This window comes from Nicrophorus vespilloides, unplaced genomic scaffold (assembly GCF_001412225.1).
Source record: "Nicrophorus vespilloides isolate i.1.1-1 unplaced genomic scaffold, Nicve_v1.0, whole genome shotgun sequence".
NCBI classification, from domain to species: Eukaryota; Metazoa; Arthropoda; class Insecta; order Coleoptera; family Silphidae; genus Nicrophorus; species Nicrophorus vespilloides.
The window spans coordinates 46889-59084 of NW_017098790.1; the positions used below are offsets into that span (position 1 = coordinate 46889).

Here is a 12196-nt window from a genome sequence, read left to right on the forward strand (position 1 = left end):
GCTGTCAGTTTTTGAAATAGTGATAAGTTTTGAGTTTTTCTTATTTTTTTTAATTGTTGCAGATTATGAAGAATTTTAGGAAATTTTATAATAAATACATCTAATGTATGAACGGGTCAAAATTATAGTTTTATTATGTTTCCTTACATCGTCAGAAAACGTAATAAATGTTACAACGCACAAAATGTACCGAAAATGAATAAAGATGAAAATTGACTTTTTCATTGTAACTCTTTCTGTAATTTAAGTATAAAATAATTGCTAAGATTGTTTTTCCATAAAATAGTAAAAAAAGTAATAGTAAAAAGTAATTTTCTTCAAAAGAAAATCTGCAAAATGTAAATTGAAAAAATAAATATTTCTTAATATGTAAGAAAGTATAATAACATATTTTGTGTAATATTTCTTTAAATTTATTTTGGATACTAAAAAATAGTATATTTTGACAAATTCAATAAATTCGGACTATGCAAGGTATTTAAATTTTAAACTATGATGTTTTTTGCGCAATTATATATTTATTAAACTGAAATGTTTTTATAACAACTACAACCATAATCCAATTGAAATAAGCGTAAACGAAAAGGAAAACCTTAACAGAATAAATTACACCTGCAATGCTTAAAAAAACTTTTGTATCTCCAATGCAGCCAGCCGTATTTATGTAAGAAATTTAAATTATGCTATTACTTTCTTTGTATACTCAACTTTATTTCATTGCGAGTCTCGCTTGGAGAGAGAAATGTAAAAAATCTTAATTTTACATAAAAGCAAACAAATGGTTCAGGCATTTCTGGAATTTTTACGGTGTGAAAGAACAGAGGGAATCCAATGTTCAAGTGTCATTTGTAATTGACGATTTGATCTTAACACCTGTTCTTCCGTTTTTAACTAAAGTTTCTTAAACGTAACTAAAAATGATACTTACATCTAGTTTTTCCTTTTTTTTTCCGCCAATATCTCGGACTGTTTGAAACCGGACTAATCCATGAATAAAGAGAAAAAAACAATTATTTACGTATACAAATATAATTGTATTGTAATTTGCAGTTTGTTTGGAAATTTGGACTATAGTAAATCCGGACTGATAGAATCCGTACTATTTGAATCATTTCTGTAATTTCTACAATATTTATAACACAAAATACATTAAATTAAAATATACAAATAATTAATTAAGTACTAAAAGCATACATGCAACTAACAGTAATTTACAATGAAATGCATTTTCTCTTTTAATTGTAATTAGTCTGGATTTAAATTTCCTTTGCGAATTCAACTTTATAACGAATCCCACGTGGCGAGAGAAATGCATAAGCTCTTAACATTACATAACACATAAAATGTTAAAACATTTCTGGAATTTTCATTGCATCGATCTGAAAAACAGTAAATATTTTCCACTCCTAACTTATGAAAACCTTGATACTATTTTCATCACATAATAATACCACAATTCCAATTATCGTCCTGTTTCAAACAATAGTTTTACTATTTAAAATTAACTACCATATGCAAATTAAGTATAATAATTATCAGGCGTTTTTAAACAACATTTCTTCATCTACTTCAAATATTTTGTTAAATAAAGAAAACAGCAATTTTTATTAACAAAAAATTGGCCTACAAAAACGCAATTATGCACCAACCCAATGATACCACACATATCCTGTTTGAAACCGGACTGATTGAGGACTTGGAAACCGAATAAAAATGAACTACACAAAATGAGATTGTATAAAGACAGAACTTTTTTAAAGTTGACTGTTTTATATAAACAAGTTTTGTTAAATAATAACTATAATTTGAATGAATGAATGTAAATATTTAAATTTTAAAATTGGAAATGTTGAAATATAAAACATTATAGTAGAAATGCAAGAAATAAATTTACATTTTCACTGCAATTAGTCTAATTACGTGTAAATTTAAATTTTCTTTGTATATTCAACTTTATTTAATTACGAGTCTCGCGTGTTTGAAAGAAATACACGAGTCTTAGCACACATAAATGGCTCAAGTATTTCCGGAATGTTTCCATTGAAGCATTTTCCGATCTGAAAACTAGTAGGAATTTTCCATTCTCAAACGATAGAAGCACTTATAATATTACCACCTTGTAACGTTACAATACTTCCATTCTTATTCTAATCGAAAAACAATTTACTTCCTTTTTTTCAAATAATTTATTTTAGTACAAAATAATTTATAAATTCAAATAAAAAAATATTATATAACAATATTTTACTAATTTAATAAAAAAAAAAGTGAAAAGCACAGTGAATAAAATTCATAAAATAATATGTCAAATGTCATTTAAAAACAGTAACATAGTGCGGTTCTGCCAATATCGCGGTCTATATAAAACCAGGCAGACTAATTGAGGAACTAAATACCTCTCATAATGCAAGTAAACTGTTCCATAACCCGGATTATTTGTAACTGGACTAAAAACAAAAATTATTTTATGTAGTGAATTCGTTGCTGTACAACATAGAAATGATAACAAATGGAAACATTAGTCTGCAGAGGATGAAATATACCATTATCACATAGATTTTACATAATCTGAGATTTACACATTAGTTATGCATGAAGATTATTATGTTAGGTAGAATAACGCAATTCATTCGGCATTTGTTTGTTATACAATGAATATTCATGGTGCGGAGAATGAATGTCTGCCTTGGATGATGGGTGGTAGCTCAAGGTCACGCGGTATGGATTAATTAGTTTATAAATTTATTTCTATTCAATTAATAGGTTGTAGCTATTGAGAAATAACTTGGCTATTGCTGTGTTATGTTGATGTATCGGACAATTAATGAGGTGGTTAAGCGTTTCAATTGAGGAGCTCTGATATATGGCGTGTAGCGAATCGCTTAACATACTTCTGACATGGCTCGTGAAATACGCGAGAATTAATTGTGTTCTCCATTTTCTGGGCATAATAGTTTGATATATGTTCCGAGCAAAACACACACTAAGATTTATTTTCCAATAGAATTTATTAATTGCTTGTAGAAAAATAGATATGTATTTTTTTTAATAGTACAGAAATAATTCTAGTGAAATACATCACATAAATTTTGATGAATTATTGTAAAAGCTAAATTTTCATGTATGTGTTATACATTTTCGTGTAATACACATAATAGATTAATTTTATCACTGAAAGAAATGTCGAGATTTAATCTTTTATTCAATGCTATAATTTTATAAATATACAAAACATATAAACATTTTTTTCAATTGAAAAGAATATTTAAATGAAGAAAAAAATAGAGGTATTAAAAATTATTTAATTCCTTCAAAATTATATCAAAAAATATATCCATACTGTAATATGAATTTATCGAAACTACTTGTTATTTTTCTATATTTATTTCATCTAAATTAAGCGGTCCAATTTAAGCAACTGTTAAAAAATTAAGCATTTTTGTAAATAAATTATATTTTTTTTACCTGTCATCAATTATAAAATTACATATATAAGTACAGATTAAAAAGTATGAAATTTACGAAAAAATCTGATAATTTTACTTTCCTGTGATATGGATATACAGAAATTACTTATTTTATTAACTTCTTTATGTGATTTTCCTCTAAATTAACTGGTCCAAATTAACCATCAGATTAATCAAATCCGAAATTAATTAACTTTTACAAATATTTAACAATTATAATAACAAAATGTATTTTAACAATAATAAAATTACAGAAAAAAATAATTAAATGAAAAACTTTATTTTTTATTAACTATAATATTTTAGTACAATTACTGTATTTTTTAGACTATAAGATATTATTGCAAAATTTTATTGTTTTATGATTTTTTTATTTTCAACATATTTGGTTTATTTAATTAAGGGCGGAAAGTCCTATTACATAAAAATCGCATTAATTAATTTGTATTTGAAAAAACAATTTGCTAAAGTCTAACAATATTTCATGTCAAATTTCAAGAAGATCGGTAATAATGGATAGGAGAAAATACAAGATTAGTGAGTTAAGGTTGTTAGAAATTCCACCACCAATACAGCATTTTGTCATTCTCTATGAATTTCGATGTCAACTCAAGCATATACAAATGTATATGGAGTGAATGCCTTGTGACTATTTCCCTCGTGAAAGTTGCCCGAAATCTTCGACCGATGATAGAAATGTAGCCCTGGTGAAGACAAACATTGACGAAGATCCAAGAGTGACACAGGAAGAGGTAGTTGATGAACTGGCTTTGAATACTATGGCTTTGTCGCAAATATTAAATCATCACTTTGGCTTCATGAATAAATTCGCTCGATGGGTTCCAGGATTTTTAAATGACAACCAAATAATAATTGTAGATTCTAGCACTTTTAGTAAAATCGTAACAGGTTATAAATCTTGATTCTATAAGTATGACCTGGAAACCAAGCAGCAGTGCATGGTATGGAGTGCAGAAGGTGCAAATCCCCCCAAAGCAAAGCAACAAAAATGATGATGTCGATTTATTCTACCAGAGGAGTAAAAGTGGTAGCTGCTATCTCACTCGTAATACTCGTCTTACCCTCTGTAGCTAAGTAGTACACAGAAACTTGCTTATTACAAGTTTTCAAAAATTTGTTGGGAAACAAGAAAAAAAGGGAACTTCTTTGCTATTTTTTATATCAGTATCATGCGCCCACTTACACTAATGAAAATAACCAACAACTTTCTTGCGCTCTCTGGTATCAATGAAATTCGCCTAGCACCTTACTCTACCTAGCGCCTTGTCGTTTCTGGCTGTTTCCAAAAATTTAAAAAAAAAAGAAGTAAAAAGTCTTCAGGTTCAATGAAAAGATCATTAATTAAAAGTTGAAAGCACCAAAAAGCCATTTTGAGGAATGTTTTGTATGGTGGAGCGACTTAATAAATGTATTGAAACAAATGGTAATTATGTAGAGAAATTACAAAAGGATGAAAATTAAACATATTAAAATAAAATTGTTTTCATTTTGTTTTTTTTTCAGCCAATTTAGCAAACTTTTGTTAGACTAGACCCCTCGTATATATATTTTCAATAGTTAATCAGAATTTGTTGGTTTACTATATAATATTAATTGTAATACAAAAATTAAAATAAACAATTCATTCCAATAAATTTCCTTCTTCTAGATTTATTATAATGTAAAATAGAAATAGAGTACGTACTTATCCGAAGTTTAAGATATCCTGGATAAAATATATCTGTAAGACTATCCTTGATATCGATCTGAAAAGAGAAGAAAACAAATGTAATATATTGAGTTTCAAGTAATGCAAGCTACCTTAGAACAGAGTTATATAACTTATTTTCAGTTAACTTGAAACTAATGCAATTATCGATCGTCCAAGTCCTTGAACCTTAAGTACTCAAAGGAGAGTCAAGCATAAAATCGGTTTACAAAAGACGGTCGGACGCCCTTCAAATGATAAGAACTCATACCCCGAAGGCGACCTCAATTCACTTCGACTTGAATGAAAGTGTTATAGGTATAATATCGATTTCCATAGAAGAATTTTAAATTGCGCATTGAATCGTGGAGATCTGATTTTATATTATCCGAATAAATCATTATTCAATTAGTTTCTATTGTTTGACCTACGGAAATTAAGGTTAGCTGTAACGTTCGGATCTATTTTTATAAAAACAAATCAAGCTTGATGGGTGAACCAAGATGGATTGATTAAATGCAAAATACGTTAATTAATTCTCAGACCAAAACCCTAGGAGATCCGCAGTTTATAAATCGCTTTCAATTAATGCTGAAACATTAATTAATTACTGTTACGTAAATACAAGTCGTATTATTGTTACGATCACAATCTACAAAATGTTATTACTACAAAAAATAATGTAGGATGAAACTAGTACAAACGTATGATGAAATCGCAATAAAAGTGAAGTAGAAATTAAATTTTATTAAAACCCACGGATACGGAAATGATTATTAGTTTTGTTCATATACGGAATTGTAACATGTATATATTATATATATAATGTGTATATAAAATATATATTATGTATATAAATGTAGACAACATGACGAGGGTATAAGAAAAAGGAAGTATATTTGGAGACTATCCAAGGATTTTATTCTTTCCGTCGTCCCACATACAAGAATTGTAAACAAATAACAACCATTTAGTACAAAAAAAATCTGGAAATTTCTCCGCTATATTCGTTACTCAAAGCTATAACAAAGTTGGTATTTATCCAAATGAGTATGTGAATAGTAGGAAGTAAATCAATAGTATGCTTATAGAACAAAAACTTTGTTCTTAAACAACATGAATATCAAGTAATTTGGTTCAAGAACGTAAATAATAAACAAAAACGCATCGGTTAACAAACATAATTTCAGATTATTTAATATAATGCCGTGAAATTTCGAGGAGAACTTAGAAATTTACAATGTATTCGATTCTCGAACATAAATTCAAATAAGAAATGTACCATTTCACAATGAAAATTTCGACTTTCCGAAATTTCTCTGCTATTTTCGTTACTCGAAGCTATAACATACTTGTTATCAATAGTAGGGTCATACAATAAAAACTTTTTTCTTAAACAATTTGAATATCATATAATTCGGTTTCCGAACTTACATGATAAGCAAAAACACATCGGTTAAGAAACATAATTTCAGTTCCCGAACAAAATTTCGGTTCCCAAGTAGTAATCAGATGTATTATAGAGAGGAATTAATATTAAAAACAGTATCATGAAATCTCCATTCCTATTTGAAATCTGAAATCTCAGGGAGAACTTTGAAATGTATTCGGTTCCCGAACATAAACAAAAAATGTAGCGTTTTACAATGAAAAATTTCACTTTCTGAAATTTCTCTACTATTTTCATTACTCGAGCTACAACAATCTTGGTATTAATCCAAATAAGTATGTAAATAGTAGGAAGTAAATCAATAGTATGTTTATACAATAAAAACTTTTTCTTCAGCAACATGAATATCTATTAATTCGGTTTCCGAACGTAAATAACAATCAAAAACACATCGGTTAACGAACATAATTTCAGTTCCCGAACAAAATTTTGATTCCCAAGTGATTATCAGATCTATTGTGCATAGGCGTTATATCAGATTAAATATTAAAAATAGTATTGTGAAACCTCCATTCCTATTTCAATTTGTTTTGTGAAATCTCAGGTAGAAATGTACAATGTATTCGGTTGACGAACAAATAAAAAATGAAGCTATTAGAAACTTGATATTAATCCAAATAAGTATGTTAATAGTAGGAAGCAAATCAATAGTATGCTTATATAATAAAAACTTTGTTCTTAAACAACATAATATCAAATAATTCGGTTCCGGAATGTAAATAATAAGCAAAAACAGTAACCGATCTGAAACATAATTTCAGTTTCCGAACAAAATTTCGGTTCCTAAATGCTAATTCGATGTATTATAGAGAGGCATTATATCAGATTTAATATTAAAAACGGTATCTTAAAATCTCCATTCTTATTTGAAATCGGAAATTCGTTTCATGAAATCTCGAGAAAAACTTAGAAATTTACAAAGTATTCGGTTCCCGAACATAAATACAAATAAAAAAAATGTGATTTTCTTATTTTTCTTCACTTCATCAAATTTCTCCCATGGAGATGAAATTAATAATAAAATTATGTTATTTTTATTGTATTTTATTTATTTTCATTTATTTCGTAAACGTATCACTCGACAAAAGCACTCAGGGCAAAAGTGGGAAGGACTAAAGTGACATTCACTCCAGTGCCTTGGGTTACTGTCCTGTGCGCTTTTGTTACGTCGTCGATTTTACGCATTAATAAATGAGTGAACAATCGTCTGGGCTTCAAAAAAGTTTTATCCAAATTTGCATTATTTCTTAAAGAGGAGTGATTTCTGTTTTCGAACAATTACATTTTCCAATTACCATTAGAGATTACACTCATAAAGTAGTATAATTCATATAAAATGGTATTAATATTATTCAAGATTTAAAAATTTAAATTTAAAGTATTTAATCATCCATGGCAGTAACTAAGCTAAGTACAAATGAATTCCCGACTATATTAAAAGCAGCAGTGAAAGGAATTCTTCCAGATTTAATATTAAAAACAGCTCCCTGCATCCCCCATTCCTACTTGCACTCTAAAGTACGTTTCGTGAAAGCAATTAAATTCGGAGAGACCTTTTATAATGAAAATTTACAATGTATCGGCATTCTGTACAAGAAAAAAAAATAACGAATGAATGAAATATTTTAACTGTTACGAGTAAAATATTCGCATGCATTTGGGATTATCGAACGGAGAGTTAATAACCCCGTTGGTAATTACGTAATTTACGCAAAAGTCTAAAAAATCGAGTAGTTTCAAAATGTGAATGGAATGGAATGATAATGTATTGTACCTTGTTTATTTTATTACCTTTTTTGTGGACTAAATACGTTGCGAGAAACAGGTGGGACAGAAATAAACTCACATTTACTAAAAATAACTTTCACTGTAATAGCTATTTTCAGAAAATTTCTACTTGGCCAAAAATCTCGGTGAAAGTTTAGATCATAAATTTTTACAATTTATACTTGTCATTTGTAGTTATATGGATAATTTTAAGTGTTCTCTTTGATATAAGACTGTGTTCTTAATTAATTATCAAATCTAATTATAGAAAAGTAAACATATATTTTAAAAAAAAAATGTATAACGATGATGTTTTATATACAAAATTTTAAAATTTTCGAAGTTTATGGACTTGTCAATAAGTAATAAAATTTTCATAAATAAAAATGAAATAATTTATTCGGTTACTAATTAATTTGAGAACAAGAAAAAAAAAAATTAAAAATTATTCAATTTGCATTATGTCCGCATTATAAATCAATATAGAATCATCAAATTGACTTATTTAATTTAAAATATCAATACAGTAATACTCACATAGTGCGGTTCCGTACTATTTGAAAGTAAGGTATAATGAGGAAGTAAATAAATACAAAAATAACTCCATAAAAAGAAATATGACTAATTGATTTATTTTTATTCGCTCATTTAAAATTTATTTTGTTTACAATACGATTATAGTGAAACCGGACTGTACTACCTATAGCAACATATATGTATTATAATAAAAAATAATATGCTAAAAGAGATTTTTTTAAATGCATAATAAATTCCAAAAATAATAAATGGAATCAATAAAACGTTAGAAATGCAATCGAATTGAATTATTATTCCAATAAATCAGGTTTAATATTTATCACAAGTGGAACTATTTTTGAATAGATGTTAATCGTGCCTCTAATTTTAGTTTCATACGTATTTCGTTTAAGTTGAATATTTTTGTTGGAAATACATTTTCAATATCAAGAATTAATTCATAATTTCAACAAAAAAAAAACAATAATTACCATGCATAAAATTTTATACTTATAAAGCAAAATCACATAAAAACAAAAACAATAATAATAATCAAAATATTTTAAAAACAAATAAAAAACATATAAGTAAATTAATAAAATTTTATTTAAAATTGGGTTTTAAACGGAAACAATCATGAGTATATGAAATACAAATAAAACAAATCAAAATCTTTAAAATTCTCTTTATTAAATCCTTAATTTCGATAAAAAAAACTACAGTTTTACTATTTATTTATAATCTAAAAGTATGTTAAAATTAATTGTAAAAGTAAAGAAAAAGTGAAGTTTAATGTTTTCTATTGAAACTACTTTTTAATTATCAAAAACATATTCATTTATCTACACAATCAAGAAAAAATGATAATGACTAACAAAAAAACTAATGCAACCAAATTACGAGTAAATTAATAATTACTTATAATAAAAGTAATGAATAAAATAACAAATCATTGTTAACAATACTTTTTCATCAACAATAATAAAATTCTAATTTTAGTTAAAATTATTTTTGTAAACGAAAAAATAATGAATAAAAAAACTACTATTATTCTTCTATTTATTTGCTGTTTATTATTATTATTTAATAAAAGCAACACAAAAATGGTTTTATTACAAATACTTGTTAATTACCAAGAATATATTAATCATTCATGAAACTGTATTTGCACATTTTGTAATTTAATTACAATCTCAAAATTTAGTTGAGAATACGTTTCGAAACATCAAAATCGCAAGTAAATACATCATTTTTAACAAAGAAATAATAAGCAAACATACAAAGACATTAATTAATTCCATCCCAAGGCGAGTGCTTTTCAAGAATTTTCATTCACACAAAATAAATGAATCTTTTATTATTTCCTTTTTGATCTGCATATATATTATTCAATATTTTTTTAATTGGACTGTGAAATCAAGTACGGACGATGATTTTCAATGGGAAGTTTTAAAAGAATCTTTTTATTTCTCATGAATCGTGTACATGTATTTGATATCGATTAATCCACTCCAGCTGATAGCTTTCTAGTGTACATTTGTAATCCAGCTTTTGATATTCCGCCGTTGATCTAATGGCTATTTAATGCGTAATAAACAGTTGCATTTTCCAAAAACCGTACTCGATTTTTCATTAAAAAAAACTCATATAATCTTGAATGGTATTTGCGATCAACAACTGTTGTTTTGACTTGCAAAAGTTCTTTTATTTATTTATTTGCACATCGTGTACTGATATCAGCGGTTACACTATAGCATGATTAATTGAAGCGTAATTACTACCATGCAAACAATTCAACAATTGTGTTTGAAGTAATTCCAGTGTTTGTAATTGAAGTGAGTTTCCATATCGACTCTGTGTTGGAAATAGAGTTGGTTCTCTAATAACATAATGCTTTAAACGTACGTTTGATAATAAATATGTGATTTATCGTCCTCTAATTGAATTAACGTACAAATATTCGAAGAGACGTACACAAATTATAGTCAATTATATCATTCATTTATATGTTTTTAGGATCTGTTAATGTCAGATTGAGACGTCTGATTCTTTCTCAAATTCTTTTTAAAAAAATACTAAAAACATGTGATGATTGTACGTTCGTGCGAACAAATATACATACAACAAATTCTATACTCATTATGTACTAATAAAGTATATATCAAATAAATTATATCATAACCATAGTTTATTATTTAATGTATTTGAACTTAATTACTGTCAGTAATTCAAGTGTTTGTAATTGAATAAGTTAGTGCTATAATAACAAAATTCTATAAACGCGCGATAATACATACTTGAATTATAGGTTCAATCGTACAATTATCGTACAAACATTCGAATGAATGTACAAAAAAAATGTTTTAGAAAAAAAAGCGATTAAATATGCAAATAAAAGTATTCAAAAACAATACTTATTTCATGTACGGACATTTTAATAAAAATAAGTTTAATTATAATAAATGAAAAACTAATTAAAATCGTTACAAAAATCTACTAACTATAGTTCACCCTAAAATGTGTGTGGATTATCGCGGAACCATTATTTACGTTCTTGTGAATAAAATGTACGTTATTACGAATAATGGTTTCTATTATTTAATATATAGACGTTATGTAATGTAACAAATATTACATACATTATAACTAGTAAGTTAGTTCATTTCTACCACAACTCAAAGAACAAACTAAACTGTACTAATTATATCAGGCACTAGGTCCCACAAGACCTACCATATATCTTCTCTAAACAGCATAATTCGGGTATGAAATTAGTAAGATTTACTGAACAAAGTCTTTAATAAACAAATCCATAGAATAACTTTAAAAAATATATATAAACTAATAATAAATTACACCAAAAATATTTACAAAGTTAGTTTTGATAAAAATATGTATATACATTATAATATTTTATTAATTAATTTAATTATGATTATTGCAACATATTGAATGGTTGATATATTAAACTTTTATTAAATATAAAAATAACAGAAACATTAGAAATTATTTTATATATAATTATTTTGACTTTTTTTTCAAATGAACCTTCAAATTTGGGCCAATAAATATTTTTAAATAAATAATTTAAAAATACTAATAAATTGTAATTTCTTATTTTTGTGTAATTAATATAGGCTATAATTAAAGTTAACTGTCACTTATAATTAATACGATCTTCAAGAATGATGTTAATTGATGAAGAGTATTAAATGGAATCTGTTAAAAAGTAAATAAATTTGATAATGGAAGCTGATGACACGATAAAGTATTAAAACTTAAAAAATT

General features: G+C 26.4%; 1 long non-coding RNA gene across 1 annotated transcript in view; it reads right to left on the minus strand.

Annotated features, from left to right (window-relative positions):
- Nucleotides 1-948: 948 nt before the first annotated feature.
- LOC108563209 overlaps nucleotides 949-12196 on the minus strand; it is a 59484-nt gene continuing 48236 nt past the window's right edge. The window contains exons 2-3 of the long non-coding RNA XR_001891085.1: nucleotides 5173-5233; nucleotides 949-981 (exon numbers count right to left, since the gene is read on the minus strand). This is a non-coding gene — a long non-coding RNA (uncharacterized LOC108563209). The remainder of the gene's footprint in view (nucleotides 982-5172; nucleotides 5234-12196) is intronic.